Source organism: Lolium rigidum, chromosome 7 (assembly GCF_022539505.1).
Source record: "Lolium rigidum isolate FL_2022 chromosome 7, APGP_CSIRO_Lrig_0.1, whole genome shotgun sequence".
Taxonomy (NCBI): Eukaryota; Viridiplantae; Streptophyta; class Magnoliopsida; order Poales; family Poaceae; genus Lolium; species Lolium rigidum.
In genome coordinates, this window is record NC_061514.1 from 292896593 (window position 1) to 292916866 (window position 20274).

General features: G+C 42.3%; 3 long non-coding RNA genes across 3 annotated transcripts; all 3 read left to right on the plus strand.

Moving 5' to 3' along the window:
* The first annotated feature begins 4225 nt into the window (after positions 1–4225).
* On the plus strand, positions 4226–5555 carry LOC124670615. Its single transcript, XR_006992594.1, has 5 exons — positions 4226–4248; positions 4357–4379; positions 4466–4570; positions 4668–4739; positions 5434–5555. It is a non-coding gene; the product is annotated as an uncharacterized LOC124670615 (long non-coding RNA).
* A 4264-nt stretch (positions 5556–9819) lies between these two features.
* On the plus strand, positions 9820–11363 carry LOC124670006. Its single transcript, XR_006992367.1, has 2 exons — positions 9820–10077; positions 11161–11363. It is a non-coding gene; the product is annotated as an uncharacterized LOC124670006 (long non-coding RNA).
* A 3847-nt stretch (positions 11364–15210) lies between these two features.
* Positions 15211–15480, plus strand: LOC124675061. Its single transcript, XR_006993152.1, has 2 exons — positions 15211–15297; positions 15412–15480. It is a non-coding gene; the product is annotated as an uncharacterized LOC124675061 (long non-coding RNA).
* The last annotated feature ends 4794 nt before the right edge of the window (positions 15481–20274 follow it).

Genomic DNA, 20274 nt, shown 5'->3' on the forward strand with positions numbered 1-20274 from the left:
AGAAAGAAGTGTGGGGGCACTTGCCCGAAACCAAGCTGCCGGGATACTACCACCGGTTGGTAAGACTCATAGCCAGGCTTGATAATCCTGTTGGAGGTACTCATGCCAACCGGGAGAAAGCAAGGACGGATCATGACAGAGTACAAGTGCCGAGTGCTAGCGTCATCGGCAAAACTGTCTAAACGGAAGGAGACTGGATTCTCAAAGTTCTCTGATTCAGTGTAAGGGAAGAACAGGGGGTTGTCCAAACCTTGGAAGAAAATCTTGAACCACTCTGCTGCTTCCTTGGGGATCAGCCTGCTGCCTGGAAGGCTATACAGAGCTTGGCCATAGCTAGTGCATCGGATCTCCTTCCCATTAGCATCTGGGAAGGTGCAGGTGGCCAAAGGTGGGAAGTTTGGGATCTGGTGCTGAAAGTACAGCTGAGCCCATAATTGAATAAACCACCAGGGGCCTCCTATTTTAACTGTCTTTTGGGAGAGCAGTTTGACAGACATCAGTTGAAGAGATCGATAGATCTCTCCAAGGAACAGTTTGCCAAGGCCAATTTGAGTGCCTTTAGCGAGTTCATAGGCCAGGGAAAGGTAATTCTTGGTTGGGGCGAGTGAAGGACCACAGAATATGAAGTGCTCCAGCCAGAAGTTTAAGAAGGCGGTGTGCTCTCTCTCTGTCACGGGGCCTTTGGTTTTCATGTAACGCCTGAGGTAGGCGCCCCAGCTTGTACACTCTGTTTTAGAGGAAAGGGTGAAAGGGACCTTTGGCAACTTAAAGGCAGAGGGGCTTGAAGATGCAATGTCCAGGCTCGTGATCATGGCCACGTCCGAGCGAGGTTGGTGTCATGGGGCCATGGCCGAACATGAAGCAATTCAATGCATCAGACCAAAAATAGCCGATGGTTTTCAGAATGTTCTCATTCTTTTCAAGAGGAGACAATGATAATGATAAAGCATCAGCTATTCCTGTCGTTTCCCAGGTGGCATAATGAGTTTTAGACACTCTACTGTACCATGCCACCCAACCTTCAGGGGGATTAGGCCAGGCTCGCAGGCAGTCGGCCCAGGAAGTCAGATCTAGATTCTGGTTCACAAAGGGGATTCTATTGGCCTCACATGAGATTAAGTGAGCGGGACTCTCGGAGGAACGGGGGCCAAGACACATAGAATTTGGGAGAGAAGGATGCGGCAGCAGGATGTCTGAAACCTAAATTAATAACGTAACAGGGCATTAATTCAGGTGTTTGCTGTTTAATCCTAACATTGGTTCGAATGGCGAAGAGGCGATTGAGGATTACCTTCAGGCCGGAGATCATGGTGTTGGCGCTGGATGATTCCGCCATTTGATGCGCTGTGGAGTTGGGTCGGAGCGGTTGAGATCTGAGGTTCGGGCGATTTGGGGATCTGAGTTGCTTTCTCAGGCGGAGGTCGCAGGTTACCGTTTGGGGGGGCAATTAGGTTGGCCTTGCTCGTGTTTTATGGTGGAGGCCGATGTGATGCTATCGGCTCTTTTGGACATGACCCGACGAAGAAAAAGCAGGATGATTTTGGAATTGTCATTTCCAAAACCAGGGGGGCATGTGTTATCACCAGAATTTGACCGGATCAGAGGTGGGCCGCGATTAAAGATGGGCTTGAAGAATATACTTGGAAGAAATACATGAATCGGCCTTGTATACAAAGTTGGGCTAGTTTGCCCGTGTATCTGTAAATATAGTAGGATACGTGTCGGTTAGTTAGAATTTAGCTCGTGCACGGTTGGGATTATTCCCACGTTAGAAAGTCTACGGACTATAAATATGTATCTAGGTTTTATGGAATAAACAACAATCGCGTTCATCACAAACCAATCTAGGCGCATCGCCAACTCCCTTGTTTCGAGGGTTTCTTTCGGGTAAGCATCATGCTGCCTAGATCGCATCTTGCGATCTAGGCAGTAACGTTTATTCGTTGTTCATGCGTTGCTCGTGCTGAAGCCTTGTTGATGGCGAGCAACGTAGTTATCATAGATGTGTTAGGGTTAGCATTGTTCCGTCGTGTTACATGCTTTCGTCCATGCAACCCTTAGACGTCTAGCCGCCCTTACGCCTATCTTAGTGTAAGGGCGGCACCCCGCTTGATCGTTATTTAGTAGATCCGATCCATTATGATTGCTCCTTGTTCTTCAAGGATTAGTTTAATATCTGCATAGTTAGGCCTTACAAACGGGTTGAAGGATCCAGATGGCACGTAGGGTGTAGTTTGCTAGCCCTAGACGGGATGTTCCGGGGATCAACTTCATGTTGGTTTTTAGGCCTTGTCTAGGGTCGGTTTATGATCACCGTGCGTGGCCGCCAGGCTCAATCACGCGTAGGATGTTCCGATTATGTGGTGAAAACCCTAAATCGTAGTAGGTCGTTTTAGCCTTATTTCGATCAAGCAGGACCACCATGTGATCGTACACCTCGTACGAATCATGGGTGGATCGGCTCCTTGAGCCGATTCACGAGATAACTCCGAGAGCCGATCGAGGCTCGTATTTAATGTTTACGTGTATGCCATGCAGGAAACTAAGCGAGGCAAATCCATCACCTTCCCGACCAGGTATAGGTCGGTGGCACGCCCTTGCACCAAGCATCGGACGTGCGTGCCGAGTCTTTGCGGGCCATCGCTCGAGGGACCAGGGCCAGCCGCAGTCTTGGCAGCCTCCCGGCTCTACTGTGTTGCCCGTCGCTGCTCGCCGGTGGGTTTCTGACCGCAACAGAAATAAAGATGGCAGCAAGCGAACATGTAGTAGAACTTGTTGGAAACGGTGTTTCAATGCTTAGAAATAAGGCCTAGGGATCATACTTTCACTAGTGGACACTCTCAACAATGATCGCATAATTGAATAAATAGATGCTACTCTCAAACACTCTCTTGTTGGATAACAAACACCATTCATTGTGTAGGGCTACAAAAGCACACCTAAAGCCGGAGTAAACAAGCTCCACAACTTCATAAAAGAATCACACACGATGCGCACACCGTCACCATCACACCGTGGAGAGTGACTCCGGACTTCATATTAAAGTAACATCTATAGTGCATAATAGACAAGAGTAACATCTACATATTACTTCTATAAATGTTCCTAGACTACCCGGCCAACCAGCCATCCAAAAGGGGCACATTGATCTGGGTCGTCCATTTCACCATCTCCAATCCCACTTTTCACCACAGCCATCCGATCGGTGAATATTTTTCTCACTTATTCAGCTTCCTCCGAGTCGCCGATGCGTGGGACCAGCCTACGCGCGGGGACCGATGGTTGGAGACTGCGACGCTGCTCGTTTCGCGTTGCCTTTCTTCGCGTCCACATACGGTGAAACCCTAGATCGAGAAAAGCAGCCAATCCCCCATCCTACAGCCCCGCACTTGTCTCCTCTCGCGCCGCCCCTCACCGACGCGGCGCACCGCCAATCCCCTGGATGGAGCCCGACGGGGACCGGCGGCGTTCGTGGAAAGGAGGAGGTGCGGCAGGAGCGCACACAGAGGTGGGCAGCGGCGACGCCTACTCCTATCCTCGTCCCCGTCCTCTCCTCTTCTCCCGCCCTCGACGTCGTCTTCCGGCGGAGCGATGGCAGTGAGCACGCTCCTGCTCGGATGGGCCGGACGGGGACGGTCGCAGTGGGAGGCGCTTGGGGAGAGCGCATGGAGAAGGTGGCGGCGCAGAGGGGTAGCAGCGGCGCATCGGCTGGAGAAGGTCGTTGACAGCCGGCTGGGCTCGAGATTTCCTTCTCTGGGGCGGACGGGAAGGTAGGAGCACTGCCGCCTCCGTGCGCTGCTCGTCGACTCCTGGGGACGCCTGCTTGTCTGCGGCGCCGCAAGCAGCGCGAACCAACAACGGAGGAGGCCATGTAACGAAGAAGACGGCGCGAGAAAGGGTGGATGCAGTGGCGAATCGAGCGATGCGGGCGATGGAGTGGTGGTCAGGTGCACACGTGGGGCCGGGGAGTGGCACTCCGCATACGAGCGCGCGCAGCCTGTCCAGCTCGATAGCAAGTACGGTGAGCTGATTTACTCCCATCTTTCTTCCCTTCTACTCATGTCTCCGTCTCGTTGCTAGACAATTTTTGTTGGAAGAGTAGCGAGAGGATCAAGGAGGGGCGGCGTCGGCCCGGCGCCGTGCCACACGAAGATGCATCACATCTCCCCCTCATCCCTTCCGATTGGTCTCCCCAACCCGAGATTCTTATTCCGACTCGTATCGGGCGTGGTGCTATCACAGCGGCAAGTAGGCAATCAACACCACCCCTTCTCCTCTTTATTTCTTGATTTTTAGAAGGATTCATCTTAATTTGAGATGTTAATTTGTGATTGTGTTCTTTCTCTTGTATCTCAGGATGTGATCCTGGCTAAGATGAGGTGGCTATCACTGCTTGTAGTTTTTGCCCACCACATGTTTGTTGAAATGTCTGACTCAAATTGAAATTTCTTTTATAAATGTATAGGTGACGTCATCTCCTCTACCAGATTGTTCAGTCGCTTTTGTCACACCATGTGATGTGTAGATCAAGTGTTCATCATGCGGTACAGCTGGGAAGGAAGGCCGCAAGGTGAGTCAATGTGCTCTTTTTATCTTCTCCGTTTCTGAGCATATGTTCAACACCACTCACTTGATTTAATCCCCTCTATTTGTTTCAACAATGGAAGCATGTATTAGTGAACCAATTGGAGGTGCCGTTTGACTCCTGCTACATCATTGATATCCTAGATATCCACATGGTACGTCAACTTTTTTCTCGTTCCTTTTGTGTGCTCTTGGGATTAATTAATGTGATGACTAACCGCAATCACCCTATTCGAGAGCGATGTCGAGCAGGAGCTATGTTTTGACAATGGGAATTGTAGTTTTATCTTCCAATCTTTTAATTCGAACCAAACTTTGTATATCGTTTATCATAGAACATGCCAAAATTATATGTAGGGTTAGTATATCTCGTGCAATCATCTATTCATGCATCATTTGATACATATATCCGGAACTTCTAATAAAGGATATATGATATAGTTTCATTTCATAATAAATTCCTCTTTAACTACCAATGAAGACCATGTTGTGGTATTAAGGAATATCTAATTGAACTTTTGTACCGTAATCAGTTGACTAGACTTAGCTCTAAAGTGTGCATATGGTTCTTTCCATGCATCATGTACCACACACCTGCTACACCACCAGATCAATACATGGTAATAATAGATATTTGTTCATAAAGTTTCCAGACAGAGTAATTACATTTTTCTATAAAGTTGATTTGCAAACATGTACCACCTTGTTGGTGTAGTGAGTCGGTACAGATCAGCTCGGTCCATACATGCACTACATATATACTGGCTAAGGATGTGTAAATATAGGAGGGTAATTAGAAGCTACCATCTTGGTGCCGCTGCATAAGGTTCTGATAATGCTTTATTTCAGGTATGTGCAGAATTCTACTAGGGATAAAAATCAGTCGAGTAAAAGAGGGATGAAAAGTTGCAGTCTTTGTGATAATCATGGGAGCCTGGGACATGTTCACTTAAACTATTCTGCTGCCGTTTTCTTTGGTATTTGCGTACCTACATCCAAGATATGATAGTCCATTGATTTAATGGTTATGGTAAAGATGAGAAAGTTGGTTGATATGGGGTTTGTGCTTTATATAGGGCAATATGGTTTTCTAGAAAAGGTACTTGAACGCTTAATTTTTTTTGATTGCTTTGGTTTTGTTTCAATTCCATTTGCTGGTATTGTTCTATTTTGAGGATTTTTATTTTACCGAGCTTCCTTGCGGCAGGCGACGACCGGGCGAGACAGGTCGATATAAAATGGTTAATTTACTTGTTCATTTAGATAAGGGAGGAGAAGGGAGCATGAGATGAATAAATGTGTCTCTGATGATTGTTTCCATGGCTAGAAACATGGTCAAAAGCCCCATGTGAATTTCCTCCCTTTTTTTTTGTTTGGGGACCTTTTTGGGTGAGACATTTGTTGCTTCCAAGGGTTGCCTGGTTGCGCTCCACCGCGCCGGGTATGAACCTACCGGTGGAGTAGCATGGAGATGGAGAGAATAGGAGCATATGGTGGCCGGGTAGTGGTGTTTTTATGAGATGGAGATAAAGTGGTTCTAATCCGAGTGTATTCTAATCAGATATTTTATTTGTGATTTTATCTCGTGATGTAATCTTGCTGATTTGATTTGGATAGTGTAGAGGTAAAATTTCCAATCACCAACTCGATGCTTTTGAGTTTTAACTTTTGCTTCTATGCTCGAGTAGATTGGTCTAGAGGTGAAGGCCTATAAGGGCTTGTCGTAGATAAACTTTTGCTTCGTGCCGAGCGATTGGTCTAAAGGTGAAGGCCTATAAGGGTTTGTCGGTTTGCAAGGCACCGGTTCTTGAGGCAAGCTTATTTGGATCACGTGGGCAGCTCGAGCGTGGAGCAGTAAAATCAAGAAGATTTGATTTGGAGTTTGGGAAGGTAGTGTTGTGCAATATGCATGCAACAAGTCTGTTCCACAAGGCATGTCTCACTCAGTTGTTTTTAGACTTGTGATTGCATTTTGTCATTTTAAGGCTTCATTGGATCTCTGGATTGCTTTGACGTAGGAAGGATTTTGTTACCATTAATTAACACACGATGTTAGTGCTGGTGCTTTTGTGATGAGTGGCGAATGAGGTATGGAATGAATATAAAAGGATATACAGCAGGTTCCATTAATTATCTGGCATATTCTTACTTTGTCAGAAACCCTAAATGGGAAATTGCATAAGCTGCATTTTACATGTAGCATACATGGGTGTGTATCTTAATCGAAAAAAGAGTGTGAGTTTCTTTTTATTGCGGAATTGAGATTGACAATATAAAACAATTAGTTCCTGTGGTGTTTTGTTCATGGTTTCTTTTCGTAATGTACATGATTGCTTTGTCAGTTCAGCTCATTGTCCTTCAATCCGTTCAAGTAGATCTTTTCTACAGCATCTGGCGATGCAATTATTAAGCTATTTGACTTGTGCACACTATCAAGAAGCTTGCATGCTTTCGATAACCATGAGTGTGATTTTCTTTATTGGTGCATGTCTTCTTTAATCAGTATTTCTGTTTATCATGCTCAGTTTTATGGTTCCCATTGGTCAGTCAATCTACCCGATCTTCTTCAGCTTTAACTCGATATGCTATTAAGTAACCGATGTTTTGTGTTGCACAGCTTTGCGCCGTAGGGGGGGAGGTCTTCCAGGTTGAGTGGAATCCAAATTTGGAGGCTATATTGTAGCTTCCACAAACAAAAGGGTTATGATATGGGACGTTAGTAGGAAAGTTTAGTCAAATCTGCTCCTATATTCTATTTTATGTTTGCTTTTGGCATCTTATTTTCCCTCTCGCCACATTGTTATTTATTGGTGAATCAGTCCGAATTGAAACCGAAAAATATGTAATGAGTTTGATCCAAAACAACAATCAGTCCGCATTTACTTCTGCCTTATCAACTCGCCAATGCTCTTAATTTGAAGCCAATTCTCATTAAAATGGTTAGCAATAATGTTAATAGGAGAATAGTTCTGGAAGGATTTATGACCGAATGTACATTTAAAACCGAGAGTGTGAACCGTAATTGAGCTTTATTCAGATTTGGGCACTTTTTATTTATCGCGGATTCGGAACGAACTATAATTGAGCTTTATTCAAGTAGAATAAAACAAGCGCATTTTTGAAACTGTGTGCAGCTGCAAGTTCTTTGCAATTTATCTCGGTTGTGTTCATATAGTAGAGCGGACAATCTGTGCTGCTGCAGTCTCAAGGTAGTGAGCGATTAACAACACCATGTTGCATACATGGTCCATGGTTTTTCCATTTTTAAATGCAGAAGCAGGACTCAACATTTTCACCTTTGTTTTTGGTAAAACTTATTGACAAGGTTGATTAGAAATTTTATCCTTTTCTTTACATGTCAAGACGACATCTCTCACGGAGTATTTCGTCCTACAGTCTTCTTCCTCGAGCTGGCTGTGTGGTTTAGTGGTCGTTATTCATTCCGTCGTCTTCTCTTCAGTTCAGTGTTTAGTCATGTGTGGCTTGGTTTCTGCTTGATCTTGGTTTTTAGGCTGTAGTAGATGCACTACACACCTAATGTCCTAATGTGCATAATCATTAATGGTACATAATGTATCCCCATGGCAATATCATCTCGCTCATTAAGAAGGCCACTATCATTGATGGCAGCGCTGACCAGCAAGCTGCCTTTTGCCCTTGCCGTGGTCAATGTTGGTTGTTTTCACACGGATGGATTTAGTGGCATATTGTGTGTGAACATTGAAACTGATTCTCATGGCCTTTAAGTACAACTTCATAGAGTAGTGTTACAGCAGATGGACAGAGGTAATTACGGCGGTTGGTGCTTTCAGAACGATGGGCAACCGTTGACTTGCAGGCCCTCACTGTCCCTGCAGCTAGAGTTTCATATCTCGTGCTGAGGTATCACTGTCTCATATCCACTGCTTTTGCTTCTTCCCATAGAAAAGATAGGCTGCAATTTAACTGTGCTATTTATTGTGATCACTTAGTTGCAGATTCCTTGCCACCTTCTTCAGGTGCAGGGAGTGTTCCTAGATATTGTTCTTCTCGTCGAGTTGGTTGCTTTTAGGCATTTCATTAGCGGGGATAGGTCAGTTGGGATAGCGTCAGACTGAAGATCTGAAGGTCACGTGTTCAACCCACGATCACTGCATTTTGACATTTTTTATTTTCTTGTTTACCACCAATCTGCCATTTTCAGTTTAGAAGTAGATCATCTGCCATTTGCGATTTAGAAGTAGATCATCGGCCTAGCATGCTCCTTGGTTTCACTCATGTTGCTTTGCATAGTTAGTGCCGAGATGAGAAAGTGTAATTCTTTCTCACCTTCCCTCTCAGCTGAGTCTCCATTTAACTGTACCAATAGCAAACATGACTATTTTATTGCATCTGTGAGTATTCATCTACTTCTGGCAAAAGCAGTTTTGTAGACTTTCCTTCGTGCCACTATTTCCGTGGTGGTGTATGCAATCTAACTGACCTATCTTGCAGGTAACTAAGGATATACATTGCCAAAGTTCCACATGTATCCTCTGTTCCCTGCTTTGGTTTGGATACTTGCTTGCCACCTTTGGTATGTGTCCACATTATGGTGTGTTTTTTGTTGGCTTGTTGGATCTGAATGTTGCTTCCTACTTTTCTGTCTTCCTCTAGGATTCAGTATATAGGCATATATATACAATATTATCTAAAATGGGATGAACCTGCACGTTGCTGGGATCACGGTGAAGCGCATATGGTCTTTGCGCTGCAACCTTTTGCGTCTGCGGATGATACCATCTGACTAAAAACTTATTAGCTTTGTTTGTTGATTTTTTGGGTTTTAGATTGGGAACTTATTAAATCCATATAATTCTGAACCATACTTTGAAATGAAAAGTAGTAACTATAGAATGGTGTTTCAAATTATACATCATTATTTTATTTCTAACTAATCCTTTACTTGCTTCTTTTTCAGTTGGAAATTAGCTTCCTGGGTAGATCGGTTTCAAATAGCTATATTGAGGCTTCGTAAATATAAATTTTGTAAGTAAAATTATATTGAGGCTCTATATCCGTCTTAACATCGTATACATTTTCTATGCATCCTGGTCATATCATGTCATGCTAATATGATGTGTTCAACAAATACATTCCCTTATGGTAGACTCGCTGATTTTTTATTTATGTTTATAAGTATATTTAGTTAAAGCTCACCGAAACCGTTGTTATTGATCGGTGCAAGGTTGAGTGGGAAACAAAAGAGCATGTGCCAGCTCAAGCGACAAAGAGAAATTGGGGCGGTAAGGGAGGAAAATTGGGCACCCAAAGTAAGGGAAAAGAGAGGAAAGCGAGAGATGAGCAAACCAGTCCACAGAAATTGGTTGAGAGAGGAGCTCTCACCTTTCAAGCGGCAGCCAGCTTGATCCTCTGCCGGATCTGCACCAACATCCTCCTCCGCCAGCTTCTTGTCTCATCGGCCAGCCTCCTCCTCTCCAGCATGGCACAACCCTCTCCCAGGAGGGTGGCAAGGTATGACTCCTCTCTTCCTCATCGACTCTCACCTCTCCGCCCACCTGCTCCTATTTAGAATGTGCCTCCTTTCTCTCTACTGTATGCTCGTGGTGTTGTTGTGCCTCTATAATAGTAGTAGTATTTGTTGGATTCGGATGTTAGCTGCATGCATTTGGAGGTTAGCTACTAGCTGGTCCATGTGAGATGTTGGCATTTGGATGTTAGATGCATGCTTGATTAATCGATTAAAATATTTGATATGTCTGGTTGTCTCATTCGAATAGTACCTTAGTGGATGTCATTTATGCCGTATGATTAGAAGAGTACATGATGATGCTCGTTTAGTTTTCTAATTGATTACTCTATCGATGCTCTATTGGTATATTCAGATTTGCAAATGTAGCTATTGTGTTTCTGACATGCTTGATCATGCGAAGTTTAATCCTTTTTTTAATCTTTTGCACACATTTATATCAAGTTTTTACCTCGATTGCGAACTAGGTTCTCATCAGGTCAGTCGCCTGGAGATTCTTTGAATTTTGTGATGAATGATAAATACTTACATTTTTCTTAGCATGTGACTCGTCAAGCAAATATGTGTCGTTTCAGTTTTGCCATATACATTTGTTGTGTCATGACCGGTGTGCGATCAAGCATTCTAAGCATGTGACTCGTCAAGCAAATATGTGGCGCTTAAGTTGTGTCATTTTTCTTAGCACGTGACTCGTCAAGCAAATATGTGTCGTTTAAGTTGTGTCATCTTCTTGATATTATGTAAACCTTAGAATGCTTGATCGCACACCAGTCATGGTTAGTAATTGTTTTTGCTTTTTATTACGTGCTTATAGTTTCTCTTTCGTAAGTATTATTTTTTTTATACTTGATGGATGCACAAGTATATGAGACATCAGTCATGAAGTAGGAACTAATTATGTACTATATAACAAACTCTTTCATTATTAATATTTGTTCCACTATTGATCTGGATTCCTTAGAAAGGATAAACAGTGATGTTTTTTTTTGTAGTTTTGGCGATCCATGATCGCTATAGTTTTGCATTGCTGTTCAATACACAATGTGGCCTGATGTTTAATATTGCAGTGTCTGCCGCACAACTTGAGTAAGAGTGCCTGCTACGGCTGATCCAGGATACGCCCAAAGAGGAGATCCATATTGTGTACATACAAATTATTGCCAAGTGAATTAAGTTTTAATTTTTAGTGCAAGGAGTAATGAGCACAAATATATATGTGATCTTTGACAACAATATGCTTTTCTTAGTGATAAATTTAAATTAGTGCTTAGACATATTGAGCTCTTCATCGATCTATGTATCACATGAATACATTAGAGTTCCTTATAAGTGAATACATTCAAAACCCTAAGGACTGAATACATTTAGGCTCCTTACAAGTGATTGCATTTGTACCACCCTAAGGACCGACATCAACAAGGTAGCAGCATGCGCTAAAACGAGACAGAACTTGTGGTTTAAATTCTCACCCCGTCACTCCGGGCATATAGTCAAATAATTCCGACTCTAAAGTAAATGAATCTCAAACGCATATACTCCGTCCGTCCCGTTTTAATTAACTTGGGGAGAAAAACGCTTCGGAAATTGATTTTTACATTCCCGTCCTATACAGCTTTCAAATTTTAAAACAGTACTCCCTAAGATTTACCACCAGCTCGCCAAACGATCGATGGGTCCAGCTGGGATCGATCGAGGGAAACAAAGGCGTATGAATAGCAGCAGGGATCATCATCGTTCGACGAATACCGGGCCAACAAGATCGTCGCCGGCCGTGCCGCGGATGAGGTGGTCGGGCCGTCGCCGCTAGGCGCGCGGAGGCGGGCGGCTACTCGTACGGCTGCGCCAGGATGTGGCTCTCCATGGGCTGCCCTCCCGCTCCCGGCAAGGGGGTGAACGGGAGCCTGGTCGACGGGAGGCGGTCCTACGATCGGGAGCTGGATCGCTTCGAGGACGGCCTCGCGGCAAGTGCATTGACGATGTGATTCCGGATGATCCATGCGGCTGGGGAGAATTGGGGATATAGGCGCGGAGCGGAGCGGTTGGGCTGGGTCGAGCGGAGTGTCCGACGGCCTGATTCGTGACGAGGAGGACGTGCGGGTAGAGAGTAAAAAACAACAGGTTTTTTTTTTGTAAAATTACGGTTGAGTTAATTAAAACGGAACGTAGGGAGTAGAAGGAAGTCAAGTGCCTGGCATTAGATTAATAGAGACCCATATGTGGCCAGGTTTGTTACGTAGATGTTGAATACCAACTTACAAATCAATGAAATTACAAGCAAACAACATATACAAAGAGAAAAACATTCTAAAAACAACGAAGCCATGTTCAGGGAACAACATATCGAAGCCAAGGAAGCCACGCTGCAAACTCATACTGTCCATTGCCAAAGAATTTCTCTCATGGCATAAGTTGTGTATAGATTCCTACGATACCGAGATCCAACACTTGCGCCATTCAGTCACATCAATTATTATTTCCAAACAAAATATAATATGTTGTTTCACATAAGTTTACATATTAAGTAATCGTCCTTACAATAACATGTTAATAGGTCACAACTCCTAAGGTAAAGCTTATGGTTTCAATATTTTTCTCTTCAACCCATTTGCGCCGGGGGCAAATGAATTGAATAGTATCTCTATTCAACCTCGAAAAAATGTAGAATAATACTATTAAAAAAAGGCATTTCCCATCCATGTAGATGAAGTACCCCAATCAGTTTATAATGTTTAAGACCAATAATTGAACATTTGTTTTTCTTTTTCTTTTGACCATTTGTTTGTTCTTGAATATAAATGTCCTCCTTTTGCATGTGCTACCTTTATTTCAAAAGGAAATCTTTCGGTTCCATCACCTAGCCGAGAACATGTTGCGATTAGCCATTAAAAACGCAGGCGATCGTTGATTCGGAAAGTTCTCGATGTAGAGGTTCAAATTTCATTTGCTTTGGTTTATTCTTTGGTGGCCTAGGTGACCTGACGATGTTTCATATTTTTTCCATTTTAGTTTCTTCCTCTCTTTGAATACTTGATATTTTTGCACAAAGTATTTTCTAAATTTTGGAAGCCAACACATCCTATACGTGTTTCTTTTGTTCTATGATGAAGATTGTACCACTCAAACTTTTCTTCAGCTTTTCCCGTCAAAGTTTTATTATTAATATGTCGAGGCAAAAATTGTTAGTCCATATATCATGCATTCTTCCTTGGTAACATATTTTCTTATGTTCGTAGCATAATTTGTTGAAGAACGGGTGCAACTTATGTCTATAATCAGTAAAAATATAGTGCCACCTAAGACTTCAATGGTAGAATTGTAGTTCTAATATCTTGGGTGAGCAAATGTGAATTCCTTCTAATATTTTCCCGAATTGAGAAGTGAACCTTGTTAATAGATTTCATGTACATATGCTTTCTCGTGCGTGTGTCATGTGTACATATGCTTTGTGTGTAGAATTGCAGGTCTAATATCTTGACATATTTCCACGCGCTCTCATCCTTCAAATCAACAGCTCTTATCGTGTGATAATTAGGTGTGTAAGGATGTCTCAAAGCATATCTCCTCCTCTTTGAGTAAGAAAACATCTTCATTCTCGCAGCTTAGTACCTCTCGCACCGTTTTTAATTCCATACAGTAAGTATAATTTTGCTCGTGACACTTTTCCCGATAGTTCAATATCCATTATCTTGCCGCTTTTATTATGAAATGAATTAGCAGTATCCTTCTCTAATCTTCCCATACTCAGGATTCCTGTTTCGCATTCATGCAAATCGGAGATCATATATACATGTTAATAACATTACCGATCACCGCTAATACTATCTTTGGTAATAGCATGTGCTAGAATTTATATGGTCTTGTGTTTTTAATTATTTTATAACATAATTAATGCTCACTCGAGTTGCATGCAGCCTTGGGTGAGCTCAGCCTTGGCCGAGCCGATACCGTCACCAGCCACAGGTGGGGTGTGCTTGAGATTCCACTCGAGATCGACCGGATTTTGTAGTCGGACGAGTTGTAGTGTTCAAGAATCGTAACTTGTCAGGTCGTCAAATTTCAGAGATGTAAACTGGTATGAGTTTCAGAATTATATGGCCATATCCACTGTAAATTTATCCCAAAGCTGCTAATGTATGAGTTTCAGCGCTGCAAATTTATGAGTTTTGTGCACTATCCAGTCATCTACTACAATGCCCAAGCTTGTACATTGTAGTTTGAAGTTTTTGTGTATTTCTTAATCGACTTGCTAGATGGAATGGTGTTCGCTAGAGAAGATGGATGCTTGCTTGGTAGCCTATCATATGTACTCGTCCCTTTCGATTTTGCTTGTAGATCTTCGTATAGTATTTTTGCCGGCAAACCTTCTATAAACAAGATGGTATATGCCCTTGCCATGCTCTATAAAGAAAAGGGATTCCATGTGTTTGTGCATGTGGTATTCTCCAAACTCGTATTTCTCTCTTATTAGCACATGATTTAACTATCTCCCGATATTTCAGCATTGTCTTCTATGGTTTACCACATTAGTAAAAACTGTTGTTTGCAGAATATAATCGTCACAGCTTCCCTGTGTGGAAAATTAACGACTACAGGTCCATTTATGGCTGAGATTTTGGTTTTGAAAGCGTGATGTACCTAGCTTGGCATGTACATCTTGACATGGCTGTTTATCCCAGGCTCCAGGTGACACAATAGGGATTTGTGCCAATTATCATCGGTCATCATAGTGTGATGCAAACTTGTGTCTCTACACCACTAATCTGACCATGATTTCAAAAATTAGTTTGTCAGCTGACCGAAAAATAATGTTTGTTGCGTGGTAGTACTTGATTGCCACTTGACTAACATCTTGTGTATATATCTTGAAGGAACCGAGCTCGGCAATCGCCTCCAAGCGAGTGGCAAGAGAAAACAAGTGACTTGTGCTATATTACTAGAGCTAGAATCGTTTGTCTGGTTTTAAGCCTTAGATTAATCTTTGTAGATTGTATGACACTCGACATCAAATTAAAATTCAGTATAAACCATCATGTTTACAAATAGTGAGAGTTTTGTTGAGGACATCTAACTCGAAAGAGGTTTATTTTTGACATCAAATTCTTCATGAAATATGTCAAGCATCCACGGCCAGCTCGGAGCATGTCCGTGCGCCATCGGCATGTGATCCTGTTGGAGTTGATGAGTGGCAGAGCCTCATTGCAAAGGTACATGTAATTGTGTCTGCTAAAGGCACACAATTTCGAATGGTATGACTTTCAAAAAAAAAATTCGAATGGTATGTTTGGAACCTGGTTACATGATGTATGCAAGTATTGCAGGCGTTGTATATGCGGTCAACTACAGTTTGTGTGTCCGTTTAAATAGCTGCAGCAGCTGAACATCACATGTATCTATTTTTTTCTTGCTATGTAATAACTATATAATTGTAAGTGTCATCGGATGTAATGCACATATGATATATGCACACTCTGGTAGTTCTGTTTATTGCGTTCGATCTCCTTTTTAGGAACTTGGTTCTCCTGTTTCATAGCTTCATCTTGCATAGTACGTTGGCATGTTAACATACTCACTAGGCTGGAGTGTATTGGTTCCAAATTTTGGGATATTATAGGCTAATATTTCTTTTTTGTTCTTGCTTTGTTCACACGATCATGTGATTATTTAGTTTAGGTATGCAGTTACAAACATATCAAAGGCACTATTTAGGATCTTCACTAAACAAGATTTCTAATGCTGAGTTTTGTGCTCTTGCCAATGAATATTTTCCCGCTCGATTTGAGGAAGATGCACGGTTTTCGGACTCACGGAAATTTATTGTTTATTTTGGTTTGGTCATTGTTTATTTCGGCTTATTTCTAACCCTGGATTATGTGAATGGATCATATCAAAAGTTCATAACGTATGCATCTACTTCCAGAAAGTGTTTCGGTTCACTTGTGCAAACATCCACGCGATATATTGATGATTTAGTTATATACCATATGGTGCTTACCAATGTGGTTCCGGTAAAGCGTGATAAGTTATAGAAATTGTGAAATATTTAATATCAATGGACAATAGCATAAAATGGGAAAACAAAATCTCATGGCAAAAATGGAAGGCGAATCTAATAGAACCGTGGATACTCTCCGCATTAACTTTGAATGACCAATACATGAAAGATCGTCTTACAACTATTTTGGTATGAAACATCCCGTATAATTATGTAAAATTTAGAGGAACAAGAAATAAACGCCATATTTGATGCGTATATAGCAACTCAAGACATGAACCATCACCAAAAATATAGATTTAAGCACTGGAATAAATTATTTATTAAATTACCATCCTATATATCAGCATTCATTGGCATATTAATACGCTTTCATTTGCACTTGCGCGATAGCGCAACGGGTCATCTAGTTCAACTAGATGACAAAGCTCATGATCACATAAAGATCACACCATGGGAGAGAGAGATGAACCACATAGCTACCGGTAGAGGCCTCAGCCTCGGGGGAGAACTACTCCCTCCTCATCATGGGAGACAGCAACAGCGATGAAGATGGCGATGGAGTCGATGGAGATGGATTTCGGGGGCACTTCCCCGTCCTGGCGGCGTACCGGAACAGAGACTTCTGTCCCCCGAACTTGTCTTCGCGATGGCGGCGGCTACGTAACTTTTCTTGGAATATGACTGATGCCCCTAGGGTTTTCGCATCTGGGAGAATATATAGGCGGAAGGGCGGCGCGAGAGGGTGCCCGAGGGGCCCACCCCATAGGGCGGCGCCGCCCCCCTCCTGGCTGCGCCAGTGGATGGGGAGGAGGTCGTGGGCCTCCTCTGACCTGGCCCTTCTGGCTCCGTGGGTCTTCTGGCGAAATAGAATTTCTGTAATTTTTCAGGATTTTTCCGAGCACTTTGGTTTTTGGGCCTTTTCTGCAATAAACAGACATAATAAACAGACTCTGGCACTGTGGCATCTTGTTAATAGGTTAGTCTCATAAAATGCATAAAAACATTATAAAGTGTGAATAAAACATGTAGGTATTGTCTTAAAACTAGCATGTAACATAAGAAATTATAGATACGTTGGAGACGTATCACGGCTTGCAGTTCAATTTTGGGCGAGGCCCTTGTATCGTCGTTGTTGTAGTGCGCGTGGTGGCTAATCGTCTGATTAGTGGTGTGTTGTAGCCATTGTTGGCTGTGTGTATCGTCCGTCGGTCTCTTCTTCTATTTCTATGTGATTGATATATCTTCCAGGACATAGTCTCGAAATTCCTACAAAATTTGTGTGGTACAAAATGCTTCCACTACACTCCTTTTCGAGCTCACTGGATCTCCTAAAATGCTTCTCAGCTTCTATTTTCTTGTTTAGGAAAATAAATATTGTCATCAACATGTGTCATCCTCTATGAGCCATCAATGAGGGAATTTAAAATATGTTTTAGGATAAGACGAAGTTCTCAGAAGAATGGCGAAGGCGGCAGCCTTCTGTGGGCCTCACACGCCTCTAGGGCACACCAAAGGCCCAGGGGTGCATGGTAGACACATTATCCTCCCTTGCGTCTCCTCAGGTGCATTGAGGAGTTATGTCATTCAACTTCAATAAAAGGAGCTCCCTGATTTTCCGTGGAATTTAATTTTAATTTAAGAAGGTTCCTAAAATAAATAAAAGAAAAAAAGTGTTCCGCCTTTCCAAGTTAAAAAGAAGAAGAAATGGATTTTACTACAAATGTACATTAAAACAAATAATAACAATGAAAACATTATAGTAAACTTCAAAGGGCATTGATACACTATGGACGTATCACCCACTTGCGTTGCTCGCCCTTAGTCTCCTCATACACACGTACACCACACACTGATTGATTAAATCGATCTATCTGTGCATTGGGGCAAGCTACTTCTTGGTTCGATCTTACCAAGATCCCATCAAAATAAATTTATTGTGGTACTCGATGACTTATGCAAAAGACATCTCGAAATGTTATCCCGCATGTCATCTTTGTACCGACCTATGACGACCCATCATCTAGATCAACAATCTAGGATCTCCAAACCTCTCCTTACCACTTATTAGCGTTGTATGGATATGATCGATGTACCAAGGACCAAACTATCTCAACACGGTGACATTTTTAAGGAGGGATCTCATCCGGGGCATCACTATGGGTGATCCTTGCCTTGGTACCACAACATCGGCCCGCTTGGACATTGGCACATGTCTTCGCCTCCTCTTGGTGCATGTCATATCTAGTTGTCATGGTTTGTGTTCTACTCCACACATTATATAGGAGATCAATGCTACAATCATCACCTTCAAGACTACACGAATCCTATCCACACTAGTTACAAAACAATGTCATATGCGTATTCTAGAACCGCGTGTAGTTGACTTATTCTACATGGACAAAAACACACTAGTACAAAACTACCACTAGAGTCGGTATTCGTACATGGTAGAGATGATTTACTCTGACTCATGGTCTCTAATAAGGGCAATGATACTTCGCTACGGATCTCAGATTGTAGTACTTGAAGCTTTTTCCCTAGAGACCTAGATTTGTTGAATTCAGGTGAAGATTTCCTTTGATGTAAGATCACTCGAACAAGATTTCTAGTTTTCATCTAGTGTTTGCTTTACCAGACTAACAGTTTTCTTGTGTTGTCTTGTACCAATGATTTGGAGATAGGCCAGGCCTTAAGATTTCACCTAGAGCTGTGCATTAATAATAGGATTAAAAAATAAAATGAAGCTTACATGCGTAAATATACTAAAATAATGATGCTCATATAATGTGGGAAATGTGTCATAAGAACACCATAAAGCTGCAGCGCGCAACCTGTGAGGACTACTCACACATGATTAGATCAACAATCATCAACATTGTATTATGAATCTCAAAGAGATGAATGATAAGTAATCTTACAATCCCACCAATTGTGAATAAATCAAGATTACAAGTAGGGGAGAAAGAGGATGGAGATGGTGATGATGGTGAGGCGATGAAGTCGATGGCGGCAGCAACAGAGCTTCGGTGTAGATTGGATCTAGCTATGATGATAGAATGTGCTTTTCTCTGTGTATATCTCTCGAATGTCCTAGGCTCATTCACATTTTATACTGGGTTTGACAAGACAAAGCCACCGACACATGGTACGGTTAGCCTTACGGGCAGGTACGACCTCAACAGCGCTTGTTAGGGCATGTGCAATGGTGGAGAAGGCATGTCTTTCCTTACTCTGCCACATCAGCTAGAGAAGGCATTAGCTATAAGTGATATAATGCATTATCTCTTACAACCATCTCTAGCAATTAATATGAATAATTAAATTTTGGTAGGAAATTTGTTGCTAAGGGAAGATATATGTGATACAATGGAGAAAATAGTCTTCCATTATTTCCTAAGAGATGATCCCTTAGCTAAGGGAAGACAACCTTCTCTCTCTTCATTCTCTCTTCTCCAACTAAGGGCACGTACAATGGGGTGATATCAGCCTTCCCTTAGAGATGGCACATCAGATTTTTGCTTAGTTGGAGGAGAGAGAATAAAGAGAGAGAAGGTTGTCTTCCCTTAGCTAAGGGATCATCTCTTTGAAAATAAGGGAAGACTATTTTCTCCATTGTATCACATATGCCTTCCCTTATCAACAAATTTTCTACCAAAATTTAATTATTCATATTAATTGGTAGATATGGTTGTAAGAGATAATGCAATGTATGACTTATATATCTAATGCTTTCTCTAGCTGATGTGGCGAGGTAAGGGAAGGCATGCCTTCTCTACCATTGTACATGCCCTAAGCAAAAATCTGACGTGGCATCTCTAAGGGAACGATGACATCACCTCATTGTACATGCCCTTAAACCTTTTGTGAATCATATCTCTGAACCCGGGTTGACTTGGTGATATCTCCAGCTCGGAATCCTACATTTATTCTCTTGATTTCCTCCTTAATACGTATATTTGTGCACAAAACAAATTAAGAAGGAGATTTGGGCATCTTAGCATTGATTAGCACTTTTAGTGAGGGTAGGAAAATATTTGTTTCATATTGAGACAAGTATCCATGTTTAGAAGGAGATTAAGTGATTCTTTTCACGAGCCAGCAACATCCCCAAACTTAAACCTTGAGCGTACAGGAGCAAAGAATAGAGATTATAGGGAACTCAGAGTCTAAATCAAAATAATGAAAA